The sequence below is a fragment of the Patagioenas fasciata genome, chromosome 5, assembly GCF_037038585.1.
Source record: "Patagioenas fasciata isolate bPatFas1 chromosome 5, bPatFas1.hap1, whole genome shotgun sequence".
In the NCBI taxonomy this organism is placed as follows: Eukaryota; Metazoa; Chordata; class Aves; order Columbiformes; family Columbidae; genus Patagioenas; species Patagioenas fasciata.
The window spans coordinates 5,939,388-5,958,934 of NC_092524.1; the positions used below are offsets into that span (position 1 = coordinate 5,939,388).

The 19,547-nt window shown below is 37.2% G+C and overlaps 1 long non-coding RNA gene across 1 annotated transcript in view; it reads left to right on the plus strand.

The window, feature by feature from the left end:
• Positions 1–829: 829 nt before the first annotated feature.
• Positions 830–19,547, plus strand: part of LOC139827985 (uncharacterized) — a 35,437-nt gene continuing 16,719 nt past the window's right edge. The window contains exon 1 of the long non-coding RNA XR_011739134.1: positions 830–891. This is a non-coding gene — a long non-coding RNA (uncharacterized lncRNA). The remainder of the gene's footprint in view (positions 892–19,547) is intronic.

Sequence of the window (19,547 nt, forward strand, 5' to 3'; positions counted from 1 at the left end):
TTCAAGGATTCTTGGTGCTGGAGATGACATCTGAATTTCTTGCCATCAGGTCAAGTTAAATAAGAGTAACAGCTGTCAGTGACAGCAGCCACATGTGCTGCAAGTACCATGCCAGAGAGCTGTGTATTTGCCTGTGGCAGCAGGGATGCAGATGAGCTTTTTGAACAGCATGTGCTGTCAGATGGAGAGATGTCCACCTCTAAGCAGGACAACCCACAGTGGCTGCTACTGCCCTCGACCTCAGCCCTTCCTGCTCCCCTGGGAATGGAAAGGACAATGTATGTGTAGGAGGAAAGGAGAAGATGGGACAGGGAGAGGGGTGGTGGGTGACCATGGAGGAGAAAGCAGAAACATCACCCTTTCCTAGCACTGTCCGTGAGGCTCAGCTTCTTACTTAAGGAGTTCCCTCCATGGCCTCCTATCCAGAGATCTCAATTGCTTTCCCATCCCTGGAGTTGTTTCATTTAAATCAGAATTCAGGCCCGCTCATAGGAAAATAGGCAACATACATTTCTCATCTATTTCTCTACTTGCTGTACTGGCCTCTAGATAGATTAGGCTTCCAATCACCTGTTTTGTTAAGTCAGCATATAGATTTATGATAAACAGTCACAAGCTAGCTCTTGTTCTGTAATATGTTCCACTTTCTTGGAAAAAAAAAAAAAAAAGTAAATTTTAAAACCTCAAACCTCAACCAACCAAAAAACCCCAGCTGCTTCATAAACTTTCTAATAGCTCTCAGTCCAGGGAACGACAGCTCCAAGGTCTGGCATGTTTTGCACGTATGGTTGTCCCCTTTAGAATCAATAGGCAATGTGAATATTGAACCTGAACAGCCAAGGGTACTGGACAAATGCTCGCAGTGCCCCCTCCCTCATTATTCAGCTCACAGTAGGTATTTTAGATGATCATTTGTACTGGGTTGTGGGAGTCTTTGTTTGCTTTAATCTTATAAACTCTGTCTGATGTTCCTGGCTCAGAGCACCCTGTTCTCATCCTCCTCTTGCAGGCTAGCAGACCAGCAGCCAGCCCCACGACTTTTCATCTGTAAAATGGAATAAACAATTTGAGCTGCAAAGATATTTTTCATTTTTAGTTTCAAAGCCACAGATTTTTCCCAAGATGGTAAGAAGCTCGGAGGGTTCAGCGCATTATTAGGGTTTTGCCAAATGCTTCTTAGGGTTCAAAAATTGGTTGCAGGGCCGCGTTGGGAAGCAAAAACAAGTTATTCTGTGTTCTCTTACTCCATTTCTGCTGTACAAGCGGTTTTATAGAATATGTGCTTTTATTCAAGCTCCTGCCTATAATGCCCTAATGGCAACCAAGGAATTGATGGTTGAATTCAAGACTTATCCTTTTGGCTGTGGTCCTCTGAAGGAGGGAATAGCATTCCGCACTCTTCACTGGAGCAGAATTGTCAAATGGTCAAATTTCTTTGGTCTAACTGATTGCTCCATGCAAGTTGTAGCAACTTCTTTTCTCTTAGTTAAATATTTGTGACTTTATTTTTTTTTTTAGTTTACACTTCAATTCTAGTTTTATCAATTAATAAACTTAGAGGTCTTTGCTCAAGCAAATGTACACTGATAGCTGTGAAAGTAGTCCAAGAAAGGATCATGTAAGGAAAGAGCAAGGAAGTGTTTCTAATCCTCTTACTTAATATTACTGTTAGAATTGCCTGTTATTGTAACAGATTGACTCCTGTGGATTTCTAATTTACAAGCTAGCTTGAAAATCATAGCTCATACTATTGAAACACACTTAAACAATATATCCTGGGTTTATACCTCTGAAAGACTTGCAATTTCAACAGTCAAAAAAAATTTAATTTACTGTAATTTAGAAGCAGCTTTGAATTACTAATAACTACATCCATATGTCTTTGCATGCTAGGATGGTGAATATATGGGCTAGCAATAACAACTCAGTTGTTAAATACATCAATCTGAAAGAGTTCATCGGGAGATTTTTTTAATGAACAATGATTTCTATTGTTTCCTATTCTGTGGTTTAATTTTCTAGTATTTTAAAGATTTAAGTTGGGCTGTGAAATCATAGGTTTTCATTTTTAATAATTGTTTAAAAATGTTTCCTAAAACATATACATGCTTAAAAAAAGGTCATCTTTAAGTCGCCATCTCCACAGTGAAGAGGATAGGAAATACATAAATGGCTCCTTTTTCTAGGGTTCAAGAACACAACCTTAGTAGTATAGCACTTTTAGTAAAAATGTGTTGGTGCCAAGTTTAAAACACCTTGTTTAATTGATTACTAAATGTCTGAGAAGAATGGAGATAGGGGTAGGTCTTTTCTCTTACCTGTTCCAGTGGTGCCTCAAAGAAATCGAGGTGTTAGCTCTGTGTATCTGTGCCCTTGCCTGGTGGCAGGTTCCAACCTGGCAAGGGGGTGTCCCCTACCTGAGGGGGGACTGGTGGCACTTGGCCACAGCATTTGGCTTTCTAGAGAGTCCTAGGGCTGATATTACAAGAAGGAGTTTGGCATATTGACCTTGAAGTACAGAATGAATTATAATTTATGTGTATAAAATAATTTCTGCAAGGATTATGCTTAATTGAGAGATATCTTGTGCTCTGAACAGAGATACGATACCTCGGTGCTACCACACCTCTTTCAGGCAAGATAAATTATAATATGGAATACTATTCGCATATTAAACTGAAATTAAATCACATATGCCACAATAGATAAAAACAGAGTACAATAAGCTTGGTAAAAATCAAAACGTTTTGTTATCTCCTAAGGTATCTTCAGTGCATTGTATCTTTGTTGTAACAGAAAGGTGTTTCATTCATTTCTTATAACTTTCATGAAATGCCAATAAGCCGGTTGCTCAACCTATAGCACTAAATATTCTAATACACGAATCAAAGTTCACTCAAAGATAATCCTTACTGAACTCAACATGCCATAAAATTCTGAATTGCTTCTATACTAATTACAGGAGAAAACTTCACATGTTTTTCATGTTCAAGTGTAGGTTTCTGTCAGGCTAATTCATTTAAAACTGGCAGAAAACCATGATTGTATTTAGCATCTTAAGTCACTTTCTTATTGACTTGTGTAAAGATCTTAGAGGTTCCTGTAATTAGAACAACTGCAAGATCTCTATCAAGCTTTCCAGAAAGTATCTCTTGATTTTTAGATACCCCAAATCATTGAGTTTTCCATTTTTGGACCTTTCTAAGAGGATAACCCAGACCAGACACTGTGCTGTTTCTGATATTCCAGTCTGGCCCACCACATGACACTGTAGTCATAGGTTTGTTCGGTTAGTTTGGGTTTCTCCATGTGGTAATAATTTGTTGTACTGATTTTTCTAATTTTTCCACAGAGTTCAATAAAGACTCTGTTTTCTCCAGAAGAAGGTAAAAATTAGCAATTAATGTTCACTTCCTTGCTACTTTTCCAGTACTTGCTCAGAGCCCAGATGATTGTCCATTTGCTGTTCAATGCCAAGCCCCATTGAATCCTGCTGGGAGTTTATATAAACCCCAAAGGACAAATATGAATATTTGGCATATGTAATTACACTTTTAAAAACACATTATAAACCAAAATGGAAATAATCTTTTTTTTCCTTCAGAAGGAAGTAATATTCACTGAAAATGGAAACATGAACTTGCTGGAGTTTCCAATCTTGAAAAAATTACAGGTTCCTATTAAAACTCTTCCAGTTTGTAAAACACCTTTATTTTTCTATATATTCAGCTTCAGATAAACTTCAAATTACCGAGTATTGAAAAGGCTCCCCCAAACAAGTGATTCCTATCCACAGTACTATCTGATAACAACATCAGTGGTTAAGTTGGCCAAGTCAATGTTTACCAGATGTTCATTGCATTGACACTTGCCAAAATATGTCCTGTAATTGAGACTTTTTCCTCAGCTTACAGCTTTTCCTGCTGTTTCCAGATTGCTTCCAACAGTCAAAAGGTGGATGCTACAGAAAAACCAGCAGGACGTTATTTATGCAGGAGCCTGATAAGCCAGAAAGAATCAGAGTAGGTTTCTTAACAGGAATAGAGAGAACTTTTACTTACTTCTGGTTTGCTTATAATCAATTTATATGTGATTGCTTTCCCACGTTTGGAAGAGTTGAGAGTCTTGAAGGGTTTGAAAAGGGGTACATGCTCATCATATGAAAAAATATTGTTTTATTTCCACTGTGACCTGGATAGAAATCTGGTATGTTGTTTTTGTGGCTTATTCATTCCGACTACAATGTTTTCCTTTTGAAGAAGTGAAGACACAAGAGCACACTGTAATATACATATAATAACAGGTGAAGGCAGACTGGTGGACCAGATAAACTTACTTTTTAGACAGAATCTGAGTAAAACTGGCTTGATTGGACAAGGAGACACAACAGCATGGCAGAAGTAAGAGGGAGATGAAGAAGAAAATTGGGGAAAGCTAGGCAAGCTGTAGTACAAGCAAGCACTGCTTTTTGTTTAGAAAATAATGTAACTGACTAAGTGTGAATTTAGAAACTGAGACTGATGCGTCGATAGACCTACAAAGGGGAGCCCACTCCTGATCTGGACCTGAGGCCCAGTGTGATGTCCTCTGCAGCCAAGGGAGGAAGATATGTAACCATGGTATACATTTGGTTGCTGGGGAAATGGTAGTGCAGGGAATGTTAAAGCATCTCTGGAAAATACTTTTTTTTTCCCCTGAAATAGCATGGAGGTTTTTGTTTGTTTGGCTTTTTAAGGAACAAACACACGCAACAACAAAAAGTACCCCACATCTCTTAGTTATACAACACTTGTGTAGCTCTAAATATAAAAATATTTGTGCTAAGAAATTTCCTTTACTTGTTTTGGAAGGTCATCTGCTGCACAGTGCTTTTTTCATGAGTACAATGTGTTTTGTGCTCCATATTTCTTAAGGAGAGGAGGAAAAAATGATAGTTTTATAACTGCGCGTAACCGAGAATTTATCTTCAACCTTCTTCACAACATGGGATCAGAAATCACTCAGGCACGGATTAGCTGAAAAGGAATAAATTAAATTTAAATTGTTCCACATAGACTAATAAATGAAATAAATGGGCATCATCCCAGATGAAATACTCAGATAAGTATTTCGAAAAGCACATCTACTTGGCATTTGCTGCTGTGCTGCAGCTCCAGAGGAGATTCATTAGGTTGGAAACGATACCCAGTATCTTCTTAACTTTTTATTCTCATTGTCATAGATTAATCATTTTCAAAATTCAGAATTTCCCTTTTGCTGAGATGTGTTGGTGTTGTTCCTAGTCGGGAAGGATACTTGAACCATCATAGTTTTTTGCAAAGTGGAGTCTGAAAATCTTGGTTTTCCAAAGGTCTGAGCTTTGTAGCGTTTTCTCAGAGCTGTAATTTAGCTGTACTTTTCATGTCCGCCTCTGTACTGGTGTTGAAGACTTTCTGAGCAAACTACATTTGTCATTGATCTTGTAAGAGAAAATGCCTATAGAGAATATTTCCCTCATGAAGAATTTATTTTCGTGAATTAATTGGCAAGAGAAATTTCCTGCAGAAATTGCCATTTGAGCAAAAGCAAGTAAACAAATGGGAAAAGGAGTATTTCTCTCAGCCATCTGTGCAGACTGCTATAAATAATACAGCTACCAATGTGCTAAATGTAGCAGGCTGTGTGTCGAAACTCACAGGTGTGTTTTTCAGTTAAGTAAATAAGCCACTTTATTGTTGCTCCTGCAGTTACTTATATATGGATTTTTATCTGGAAATCCCATACTAGTCTTAGCAACTGTCTGTATCAATTGTTCCAAAACAAAAACAGAAACCTACAAGCTTTTTCCTCACCTCTGAAAGTTTAAGCCATCTGATGTGAAACATCTACCTGCAGAAGGTGAAAAGTCTCTGGGTGCTCAAGGAGGGGGTGCTGAAAAGCAAATGAGCTGAGCTAAGCCATGCTCCTCTGAAACTTGGTGGAAAGTCTTTTAAATAAGTGAGGAATAACCCACAAGCAATAGGATTAAATTTAATTCAGCACTTGCTTTCAGTAATTACCAGTGAGCTATTTACAAGGGTAATAGAGGGTGTGGTCTTACAGAATCAGGAGTTACTTTTTAAATGGTGATTACTTTGACAGAAACTGAAATAAGAATCAATATATAGTTGTCAAATATATTTTTGTAGGAAGTCTAATAATTTGCAAGAGGTAATAGTTTTAAGTGCCTAAATTTAGACTACTCCTCTTCCAGGCTATTCTTGTCTCCTGTTTGTTTAGCTGAGTAATAAGAAATGTATCTTTTTACTGTAAATTCAGTGTAGTTGACTGAATTCAATGGGGTGTGTGCATGGGACATATAAGTGCCTCTCATCCAGGGGCATATATGTCTGGTGTCAAATATTTTACAAGAAAACCCATTTTTCAGATAAACATACTACAAAGTGCTGATAAGTCTATGCGTTATCTTAAATTGATGCTGAAGAAATAGAAAATAAAATCAACAGACTCTATAAATACACTAAATTAAAACTCAAGATTAAACTAAATACCCTTTGAAAAATTTCTTTCTTCCCTAAATTCTTCCTCAAGGAGGTTAAGTAAACAACACCTAGTTAGTGAACTTTCTGTACAGTGTGTTCTCTACACAATTCTGACAGTGACTTCACGTCACCGCTATAAAACCAGTTTTCCCTTTCAAACCCATGTCCAGTTTAGCTACCGTGCAGTACATTGTCCAGACCTTGCAATGACATGTCACAGTGAAGTTCCTCTTGAAGACAACATTCTATTGCCTCATTTTTCCCTTGCTAAAATAGCTTATTGGGCCAAATCACTTATCTTGAAATCTCGTATGCTAGGGGGGCCTTTATGGTGTCACAAGAATTCAAAAATGTATTTCCTCTCTCAAGTCTTTAACTATTTCTCCTCCTTTCTCTTCTATAGTTTCAGTCTATAACTTCATCTTATTCCCTTTCAAATTATAGCAATGCTCTCCTCTGTGAAGTTAGATCATGCCTTATAAAGAAAGAAATTCCTGACCTTATTAGAAAAGAAAAAAGAAAAAAACCCAAATAAAATAAAATTAAATTAAAAAAAAAAAACACACAAATTAAAATTTTCCTCACCCTTTCCTGCTGCTTTGGAGCTGTATTTTATCCAATGGCTGAACGTTTTTATTTCTGTTAAGTAACTGCTTGATTGCATCACATTGCATCCTCAGAGAAGAGAATAAAGATCTTTGTAAATGTGTCCCTTTGAAGCTGTTCCAAGTATGTGATTCTGACTATTTTAGTTATGTAACGTCTTTCTACCATCCCTCAGGCAATGTGATGATCAAAGACAAGTCAGAATATCCAAATAATTAATTTTGACTATTTTAAATACTAAAGAATGGGAAAATTAAAAGCATGACAGAACAAAATCAGTAAACGATGATTATTTCAGATACATTCGCTTTGGGAATGCCTATGAAATGTCAGGTCTGCTTGCAATATGTTAACATATCCATCCCCCAAGTGATCTGCAGGTCCCGTTTCATACATAGAACTGTTATGAAATTGGGCAAGGGAAATTCTATTTCCTACTAATAATTAGCCTTTTGAGATAAGAATAACCTTTGGAAGAATACAAATGAGAAAAATATAAGAAATTCTCATTCATTCCCATGTGAGCAAAACAAATATTTGTCAACTAGTGAGAAAAGCTATACTGGGGGACACAAAAATGAATTCCCTGCGCACGCCTCTGGTTTCTGAATGTTAACTCCAGCTTCATCTCCTGCAATAATCTCTGTGTTTCAGTATTTCACCAGAGGAACTTCTTTATGCAGTAGAATTTCTGTTCCTTAAAACTCGCTGTTAGGAGAAGCCAAGCCTAATTTCACTGGCCTTGCTTGACCATCTCGTCTCACCGACGCCTGTTGAAGGGAGGTTGGATGTGGTCACATCTTCTCTGTTGGTTTTCTCGGCCGGGGGCAGCGGCAAACGGGATGTTCCCTGCAAAACAGTAGGAACAGGAGGACACTGGTTAATCAGGTTGGAGATTTCTGCATCTGCACAGAAGGGAAACATTTTTTCCCCTGTGACTTAGTGCTGGTTAATTATTCATTGGTGCAGTTTTGTAAGAGGATGGTCTTGGAAATAGCTCAAGGCTTGGTTAAATGTATAGTCAGCACTACTTTTTGTTGAGAAAAGAACAGTATTTTATCCTTAACGTTTTAATTTTAACATTTCTAGCATTTTATATTTTAATAACATATTTCCTGAGTTTTACTTCCTAAGTTAAAACTATGTTTAAATTAATCCATACTGACTTATATTTTATATGCCTGTATTTCCAACTATAAAGTTAGAAAAAGATTTTATACATATGTAGTTTTTTCAAAGCATCTTTTAAACCTAACAGTAATATAAAAGTCATTATAATTTCTCTTTTTAAAATACTTAGCGAACTCAGTTTTTTAACTTTGTTGATGAATGTGCTTATAAACTTCCAAAATAGAGGTTTTTAATTAATGTAAAAAAAAAAAAAACAAAACACCCCACAAAACACTCGGAAAGCTGCATAAAATAATACAGAGATGAAACATCAAATATTTTCACCTATTAATTTTGTAATTCACATAAAGCGTTAGGTTATTGCCTACAGTTTGTGTGCAATACTTGCAAACATGGATCTTCCAGAGAAAGCACTGAAGTTAGTGTGAAAATCTGATTTAAAAAAGAAGTAAGATATTTGGTACAATGTTTTCCAGTTGTTAGATCTTTTCTTCAAGTTTGAATAGTTTACAGTGCTTATAAAAGAATCTACTTCTGATAAGGCAAATTTTGGATTTGAAGTAGCCACTTTTGGTTGAAAAGGTGATATGAAAAAGATCTGAAGATATTGGTAGTCTAGTGAAACCATTTATGGTTCTGATAAACTATCTGTGCTTTTTTTGGCACTCCTACCATCTACGTGGATACATACAAACAGTAGAGATAATAAAATATTATTGCATTTTTTAGGAAGCTGGGACTCTTAACCAACCTCGATTTTTCATTTCAGAAATGCATATTCCCTCTCTGCCTAATTAGCTTCTTGTTTAAAATGATCTCTGAAGATGGGGTTTCAGTGTTGATCAAGATGGGGTTTCAGTGTTGATCAACATATTATTTTCCCACCTATGGAAGAACATGTGCTACTTGTAAATAGAAGTGGAATTAAAAAAAAAAATAAAAAAAAAAGGAACTTTATGTAAGTCAAGGTTCTAATAACCAGTTCTAGCATATATGCTTCCAAAAATCAAGTAAAAATAAAGAGCAAAGAAAACTGAAGAGAAATAAGAGTAACAAAATCCTGCATTTCAAAGATGTCACAAGCACAGTAGGGGATCGCTGACAACAGTGCTTTATTTTTTCTTTCTTTCTCTTGGATGCTTTAGACTTTTCCTGTGGTGTAAATGAAAAGGAAAATATTCTTGGAATATTTTCTATTTGTCTGGGCATCTAATTTAATAAAAGAGCAGCACTAAACATAAACATGTATAATTAAATCCTTCAAAGATCAAAAACACAAGCAGAGATCTCTTAGGGTAATAAGTTAAATGAATTTCATTATTAAACATGTTGTTGTTGTAGTTAAGAGGTTCAGGATTTCTTTGGAACAGAGACCACCCAAGCATCTTGAAACTTTCTTAAAATAACATCTCTCACATGTGAAATTACACAAAACTCTTCATTGCCCCCATCATCATGTGAATCTCTTATTTGATATTATTTTATTTCAGTTGAAAATTATGATATACAATTAATTCTAAATGTGACCACCAGTCTTGAATGATGGCCAGAGAGCTTTTAATCTTCATGTTGAAGAGGACCAGTTGGCCAAGCATCTGGACGGGTTGTCTGTGCCCAGACCCAAGGCTCAGACATTACCTACGTTTGGTAATTCTGGCTGAAAGTCAGAGGAATGTGACATTTTCTCTATATCACCATTCTATTCCTTTAGAGAGGCAAAACAGGTAGCGATTTAATGACTTTTTTTGAGCAATGTTTTGGATAAATACTGCAATGATAGTATTTTTGTACACGTGTGTAATCAACAATATTGTCTTCACATCATTCAACAGTAGGACTCTTACAAGTGGTTTTTCTAGACCCATCCTACAATTTCACATATTTGTGTACGTGCACGTATGGATGTATCCATTAAGTATAGGATGGATCTGTACTCTGTTACCACAGACCAGTGCATGTATTCTTCAGTATTTTAATACTTTTTTTTTTTTTGTCCAGTAATTATGGTTTTAAACCTGACTATTAAACCAGGTCCTAAAAACTCCAGTGAATAAGGGACTGAGATGGCTTCAGATTTTAGACTGATCTACACCCTGAACAACCAATTTATAGATAAGCCAGGGAAGGACTTCAGCTTCTGGAAAAGAAAGCTTGGAAATAAAAGTTTTATTAATTGTAAAATTGGTGCTTCTGAAATAGATGAAGTTGCTCATATCTGCATCATTCTTTTTGCATCTTCTATGTTTTATGCTCATGAAGGAACCGAAGCTTGGGAGGCAAAGCGAGAGCTGTTGTGGTTCTTGGGAGACTCCCTGGCAGAAGCAAAGAACTTTGTTTCTGAACCTCATACCACAACACATGCCGGTGTGAGCAAAGCAAAGCATCTTCTGACTTCGGGGAACTTAACTGGCTGTCCAATAATGTGAATGTTAACTTGGGGTTGGAGAAAGGTCTTCTGGTTTTGTTTTTTCATGTAGGAAAACCAGTTTTCTGCAGTGCACCGGGCATGAGAACCTCTCACCTGTGCCATGCAGCACTACACTTGTGGTTGATACTGCACTCCTTTCTGTAACATTCTGCTCTATAAATACGAATGAACTATGTTAGAATATTATGTTTGAGTTCATAAGCAAAGATAATGCTATAAAAAAGTTGTATAAAGCAAAGTCTACATAAAGACCCCTGCTTTAGATCTGGTCAGTGGAGAAAAATACTCATTTCCTATGGAATAATTCATCCCAATGCAGTATGTAAAAGAGATCAGAAATAGAAGATACAAGAGGAATACCCAAAGCAGAAAATATTACTTCAGCTGTGAAAAACTTGTTACACATATGCAGGTAAAATGCCCAGCACTCATATGACTTAATAAAGTTACTTCAGTAATGATTTATGACCAGCTCAAGCAAACTGCATAACAGATGTCTCTTTTTTTCCCCCCTTTTACTCTTTTTATTTTCCTAATTGTTGCACCTTATTTTTTTTTTTAACTACTGTATGCTACTTGCTTCAGGCTTCTGAATTCCTTTTTCCATTACTGGGACCTGATAAAGCCCTGAAAAAATGGCTCAATTTACCGTTAAGGCCATGCTCTGTAAAGACCATTTAAATGGTGTTAACAACAATGAAGAATGGTCTTAAACGTAACGAAGCTGGTGAAGTGTTTGGAGCACAATTCTGATGAGGAGAAGTTGAGGGAACTGGGACTGTTCAGCTTGGAGAACAGGAGGCTGAGGGGAGACCTCCTCACTGTCTACAACTTCCTGAAAGGAGTCTGGAGCACGGAGGTGGTTGGTCTCTTCCCCCAAGTGACAAGTGATAGGGCAAGAGGAAATGGCCTCAAGTTGTGCCAGGGGAGGTTTAGATTGGATATTAGGAAGCATTTCTTCACAGAAAGGGTTGCCAGGTGTTGGAACAGGCTGCCCAGGGCAGTGGTGGAGTCACCATCCCTGGAGGTGTTTAGAAGACATACAGATGTGGTGCTTAGGGACATGACTTAGTGGTGGACTTGTCAGTGTTACGTTAATGGTTGAACTTGATAATCTGAAATGTCTTTTCCAACCTAAATGATTCTATGAAGGAAAAGGCGTGTGCTTAGTGGAAGGGCTGCCTGAAGAGGAATCTGTCACTAATACATCCAAACGGTACTTTATTGTGTTTTCTTTGCGATTAGAAGATACAATGTGGAATTCAGAGCACTTGGAGACCTCCTCAAGTTTACACCATATCCCCCTGCTATCTTGAGTTCACATAGCATCCATCTCAGTGTGAAGGTTTAATCACTTGCCCCATAGGGATGCTACCATATGCATGTGTCTCTGTAGTGGTTCACACAGAGTTTTGAAATCTGGAAAATTCATCTTCCACACAACTGTATGCTTTAGCACTCCAGTATGACAGGGAAAATAAAGATACTCTGTGTGTGTAGGGAGATGTGAAGTCAGGTTTCAGAATACGGTTGAGTCTTAGAGATTTTGCTGGCTGAGCAGTCATCACGCTTACTTTCGTTTTGTGATAACAGAATAATTTTTGGGTCTGTCCCATCAAACAACAAATCAGTGCATGGTACAAGCAACTTACCATGTTAAAAGAGGTTTCCTAATTTCTTTAGAAGATAATATGATTATACAAAGGGCTAGGAGAGTTGTGGCAATGGAAACACAGATGAAATGCAATCCTATGTATCTGGGCATTTATTGATATTGTTTGTCTAACTACTGTCACTAAATATCATCTAAGAAAACCCTGCAGGAATGACCCTAATTATTCTGGGATATTATTTATTACAAAGATGTTTTCTTTGCTATATTACTTGGTAACACTTTGGTATATGTATAGCTCACACCGAAGGATATTTGAGAGATTTCCAAAGGCGGTGGGATAACATGGAAGAAAACTGAAAGCCAGGAAAAATTAACTCTTCTTGAAATCCTATACATCATAGTGCTATATTCCAGTGTTTAAACCTGTATTTTCACTTAGCACACTGGAGCTAACTAACCAGACAGCTGAATAGGTGGTTTGTCTTTAGCTTATGTGCAGCTTGAGCATCCAGGCTGGGCTATTAGTTAATGCCAAGGGAAACATTTTTGGCCTTTGGCTGTGCCAAATAGTATTTGCATCCACCAGCACCCTGGGACAGCGGTGCACAATTTGCCACTGTAGCAATGACCTCTGAGAGCTTGGGTTAAGTTGGATTCTGATGAAGTAAGTGATAATGAAATGTGATTTTACTGCAGTGTTACTTGTTTGTTAGTATGAGCCTAAAAATGTGCATGAAGTCAGAATGCAGAATATGTTTGCCCTATGGACTTTACTCTTACAAAAGTCTTTAGAAGGGTTTAAGCAGCTTGAAAAGAATGGTTTATATATGTGTGTGTATATATATATATGTATATATGTATATCTAGAAACTCTACACAAGATTCTGAGTAATGCAGGGAGGAAGATGAACATGTTGTTTGTGACTCCCTGTACCCCGAGACCAGCAGCAAGGGCACTACAGGCTGTCAACTTGCCCTGGCATCAGAAAACACAAATGTAACCATCACAATCGAGTGCACACCAAGTATGTGAGGACTTTCTTTTAAGGTATACAGATGTGTAAATATCTTCATAGATTTAAGTCTTGATGGCAGAATGAAAGAAATGAAACTGGGAGAGTTATGCTGAGAAACTGCTCATGTCTATGCCTTCCTTTACTTGAAAACCGAGATGTTAAGAATTCATATTTCTGATCACTTATTTGCTGTTCCATATTGGGATTTTTCCTCTCAGTGTCATTATAATGTCATTTATTCTGGAAGCTTTGACATGGTTCCATGAGCCTGCCTACAGGTTTCAGAGGTTCAAAATATTATCAAAATATGTACCAGTATATGACAATATAATTTTATAGAAGTCCATAGTACAAGTATTAGTCACGAGCGTTGCTTATCAGAGCAAAATAAGTTCTCACATATATCTTTTCACAAAGATGCCAAACCATTTTATAATACATTTGCATCAATGGACCAGAGTCATTAGTAATTTTCTTTCTCACTAGTTGAATTAGTGCTGAAAGAAGGAAAAAAAATTCTAAAAGTTTAAGAATTATTCTACTGGTTCCTAATACATTTGCCGGGGAGTCCCTTTGGGTCTCTCTCAATAATTCATTCAGTGCAATATACACCATGACTTCATTTTGTGGCTTGTCTGAGCATCCTGAACTCTCTTCCCACCTCTATTGCAAATTTTCTTTCCTGTGTATCTTATAAAGAGAGATCACTGAGCTTTTTTCCGCCCTGCCCAGCTGGTAACTACGATGTCAAGGCTTTCTACTGCCAGGCATTCTCTTTGCTCTTGCAAGGCTCTACCGTGAACATGAGGGTATTTTGGAGCTCACATTTAATAGCTATTTACTTTCTCAGAACTATGCTCCTTTCAATTTGTGGCACTTCTGTGCTATCCTTTACTGTAGGCAATCAGTTTACATGCTGCTCAAATGTTATTTTCAGCATCTGTCAGTTGTTCTCTAAAAGGAAATTAATTTCTCATCAATTTTCTGTGCTAACACTTGAATTCCCTTTCATCTAAAGCAAAGCCACACAATGCATTGAAGCTTCCTATTTGATTAGGAGTTTGAACCCTCCTACCTTTTGCACTTTTCTCCTTCAAAAATGCTCTTTACTACTTCTGTTTGTTTGGGGGGTTTTTTGTTGGTTTTTTTTTGGGGGGGGTGGAGTTTAGCTTACATCAGGTATATTACTGGAAATGATACAGAAAACATCTATAGCAGATCTACACCTATTCCTTTTTCCTAGTAATCTAAGTTTAGCACTGACTCACTTTATTACATCTCCTTCCATTGTTATTCAGAATATTTATTATGACTACAGACTTTCTTGCACAGCTCCACTAGAAGCTTATCTTACAGCTGAATCTGTCACTTGCATGCATCATACGAAAACTGCTCAGAGACTTGCATGACAGTCATTTAATTAGTTGTTACACCATTAATAATTCATTCTGCTTTTGCATTTGCATATCGATGTCTGAGTTTCATAAATACCTCAGGAATCTTAACAGCTACAAAAATAACTGGTCCATAGGGAAGCTTTGTGAATGCTTTTTCCTAACCTGTTACTTAGATATGCCAAATCAAATTGGGAATCCAAATTTCATTGCCCAAGTTTGGAAATGGTGGGTATTAAAAATGTTTACGTTGCCACTGAGGTAGAAGAGGAGATGATGGGTGCTGAGGACACGATGTCAGCAGTGGTGTGCACTGGGCAGGGGATTTACTGCTGCTGAGTTCCTCTCTGGAGTTTGCCATACTATTCATTCACTCATTGAGATAATTCTCTTGTTAAGAGCTTGAGCCGAGCACGACTAATGTGTTGGAAACAGCTGCACAGCCTCCTGAAAGATGACAGAAGATTATAGCCTTTTTTTTTTCCTCTCATTTTTATTATTTTCAAACATGCAATAACTAAATAGTTTCATGTTCTCAATGCTATCTTGATGATGAAGAACCAAATAACCTCCGCTGTTCTTGCTGTATACGAGCTGCTCTCCTCGCCGCACGTACACCCCCCTGCAGACCTCAGCGTGCTGCAGAATTCGTACTTGGGATTCCCACCGGGCAAAAAACCTTACATCTGCTGTTACTAAGGGCCTTTGGATAGTAGTCAACGTATCCTGATGGGCTGTAGTAATTAAAGTTCACATCTTGTTTCTTCAGAAGGAAAAAATGAGCACATTTTATATTAAAGATACAAGCGAAATGACATGCCAAGTGTTACCTCCTGTCATAAAGTGCAAGTGTGCACACTCAGCGGTTTTTCCGTGCCTGTATTGCAATGTCTTCACCTAAGGTAAATTGTTTCCACATACATCTATGTCAGTTTTACATTCATTCAGCCAGAGAAGTTTAGGTAATGAATTTAACAATATGTAGGTGAAAGGTAATACCTAAAATATCTGGAGCAATTTTTCTTTTTTTAAGGCACACCAATGTGAATCTGGGGTTATCTTGATTTCATAAACATCCATCTTATAGTAAATATTTTAATTGAGTGTATTTATAAGTAGCTGAAACTTACTCCAGCTTTTTCTCTTTTACTTCAAACAGCAGTCTTCATAAATATGGTTAAAATTCCATGGATTAGATTTTTCCTCCCCCCTCCTGCCCTTCCCCCAGCATGGATTTCCCTTCTTCGCTTTATGAAGAGTTTAGAAGCAGATATTTTTCCTTTCAGCTTACCAAGGGATTAATAATATGAAACTTGGCAAGGAAATTGCCGTCTGCGAACTGGAGCGAATATTACTTGATGTAATCCAGATATAACAGTTCCTTGTGCAAGCTGTACCTTTCGCAGCATAAAGAACACAGCAATGCTTTAGTGGTCCATGCAAGTAAAGAGGAAGCAACTTTAATGTGTAGGTATGAAGGATGTTGGTTTATTTTGCTCTGTGCTTTAGGAAAGGTATATTTAACACTGAGAAAACAGGATTTAAAATTAGTTAGTTTGGAAACAAATAAACAAAAAAAAAATCCACTTGAAAGAATACAAAATTTGGGGTTAGTTGTGGTTTGGTTTGGGGTTGTTTTTTTTGTTGTTTTTTTAATTGGCTGATCCCTTTGAAATGTATGTTTTCTCTGGACTGAGATGATTCAAATCTCAGTGGCTGCTGTGCCTTTCTGAACACAGATGAAGTTAACAGATTTGGACCATTCCTGCAATGGAAGCACAGCCGAAAACTAGAGGCAGACAAGATCTGTAAGGATCCATCACAACCCTTGATTACAATCACTCTGGAGAGGGGAGTGGGGGGGGAAAGCTGTCGCCATGCTTTATACCAAAATATTGTTGCTGTGAAGTGTGGGTTCAGAGCACAAGTTTGAGCTTTGGCATCTTCTGCCTGCCTGGAAGTTCAGTCCTAAAGTCTGAAAGTGTAGGCATCGCTCCCTTGCATAGATGCTTATGCTGCTCATGAGAAATGTGTGTCCTCGTAGCCCTAAACGCTTCCTCAGCTGGGGTATGCAAGAGGGTTGCCTATTGTACGGTTGTTAATCTACCATCTTTTTAACCTAAACTTTGAAATTATTTTCCCTATACATATTAAATTACCTTCCTGAGGCTTTGGGTTTTTTTGCATATACCGAGCTGTCTGTACTTTCCTGTCTATACAGCAGTGATGCGCACAATCATTTGAATTTGATCCAAGGAGCTCAAGCTCTGTTTTATATTATATATCATTCGTTTGTGCAAGCCAATATCTGCAAAATGTCTTTCTTCATCCACAAGGTGGGGGGGAAATGGATCAGATACTTAGCTCTGGCTAAAGTCCTTTTTTTTTTTCCACATTTTTCTGGTGCTCAGCATTCATTACTATGGGTGTATAAATTAATCTTATCATAGCCAACTGCTTATCTCAGAGTGCTTGAGCAGTGGATATGAACCGCTATACACTGCAGTTGTGATCTCACCTCCAAAAGTTGATGTTAAATCACTGCCTCCAAACCAAAAATGTGACTCTGTAAAAAAAGGGTTGAATCCTTTCCACGAGCACGTTGCTCTGACGCCTTTGAACAGAAGCTGCCAGCTGCATGTTTTACTAACAGAAAGCAATTCGCTGAAATGCATTGGCTTGCTCGCCCAGCTAACGACAATCTCCTTCATTCATGTGCACAATATAAATAAATTTAAAAAAATAATAAAATAAAAAAGCATGAGGCTCAAGTAATAAAATCATCCAGGAAAAAAATAATATAAAATCAATAAAAAGAGCAGGCATGCTCCAGTTCTATCACTTCATAAAGCACAGAGATCCAAAAATTAAGAAAAGGGGTGTACAAGGCTTTTTACATACTTTGGAGAGTTTTGGTGTAATTTACCAACAGATTGTGTAGATTTAATGTTCACAAATGCTCCTCTGTATTCCAAAACACGTATGTACTTTGGCAATGGGTGCATCGCATGATGCACACCTTCTGCTGAGGTTTTTGGGTGCTGTCTTTAATAACCATTAACAGCAGCCACATATAACGCTAACTGCTGCCCTTCCTATACGTTATGGTATATCGCCATATACTTTAGTTACTTTTTTCCTACAAATAAGTAAAATGTATGCCTAAAGTTGTAATAAAACAGAAACAAAAAATAATCCTTGATCACACTTTAAGATAAATAAATGGGAGCATATTATATTTAAGATCAAGCCCACAGGTAATAGAACTTTATGGAGATGTCATTCTTTGCTAAATACTGGAAGTTATTTTGAAATTTATTTAAATCTTCTTAATTATTATATGCAACACATTACTAGACCTCACAGTCCATTATTTCTTGGTGTCTCTCCCATTAAATGCTACAATAAAAAATACTTTTTAAATTGTATTCTCTCTCATTTCACTGTTAAATTGTTAATATGTTCAACAGGATAAAACATTACTTTTTTTTTACATTACTACAAAAAATTATATAGTATGTCTAGTATAAAAACTATTGCATATACAGTATTATATATATTGCATGTATAGTATGTGTGTGTGTAATGGTATATGTATAGTTATTCCAAAAACTTTGAGTTTTGAGAGACAATGGAATCTTTTCTGGAGGTGACTTTACCCATTTATAGAGAAAAGCTGTATAGTCTGGAAATCTTTTGAAGAAGGAGATATTTTTATTCCATTTTCTAGGCTTTTTTCTGGCACTTACTTGAACTATTAGGATTTTTGCTTTTCTTTTAAGGAAAAACAGTAGTGTTGATTTTTGGGCAAAACTTCCTCCAAATGCTATGTATAGTCGCAAATTCAGCAAAGTATTTCAGCACATGTCCATGACTATTTCCAATACCGTTTCAACCAGTGTTTCCCTTGGACCCCATGTATTCCTTATGCAATGAGTTCACTCCGGCATCACAGTCACACACATTCTCACATCCGTTTTGCCTGAGCTATCCCTCTCCAAAAGGGAGTGCTCAACACTTTAGGGAATATTGAACTGAATACTAATTCTTATGGCCACAGCATGAAAAAGGAGGAGAAAAAAACATTCCTAGCAGCATGGGGGCCTCACTTTCCATCTTGGTGTCAGAGGGAGTGCTCTCCTTTGTAAAATTAAACATGCATCTCTCTTTGTAATGTGTTTAAAATGCAGTTGTATTGGAAGTCTTTGCAGAGGGGTAATACCTGCAAAGTTAGACAGAAAGACTTTGTTTATCCGAATGCATTCTGCAGCCGTTACACCTCACGATTCTTCTAAGCAGCTGCTTTTCCTCTTAAAGCATTTGCCTGTGTTGGGTATCACTGATTTCTTTCCTTGGCATTTATGCTTAGTACTTGATTCATTCATTGTTGTTATTATTTGCAAAAATAACCTCTTAAATTTTATCATCATAAGCAAATAAAATCAGGTATATTTCCATAATTTTAAACCACTGCACTTAATGCTCATTTTTCATTTGTCATTTGTTTAGCTTTTAGTTGGCATTTTGCATGCCCAGGCGTTTTTTTAGTAAGTGAGATGATAAATGTCCTGTGCACTCGGGGCACTGGCTGCCTGAAAGCACTTTGGCAATAACCACGAAGTTGTGACTCTGGCTTAAAAATGCTACAAGAACTCTTTTGCACCCTTTGGTTACATTTCTTTAAATGATACAGTAGAAATGCAAGGATTTGTAGTCTCATCTGGCATGATGGCCAAGAGAAATGGGTGCAGGCCTTTGTTATTTTGAATCTGTATTTTCGTTTAGTTATTCTTGCTGTAATAAATAGGGAGAAGTTTCAGCGGTGGAGAATTACTC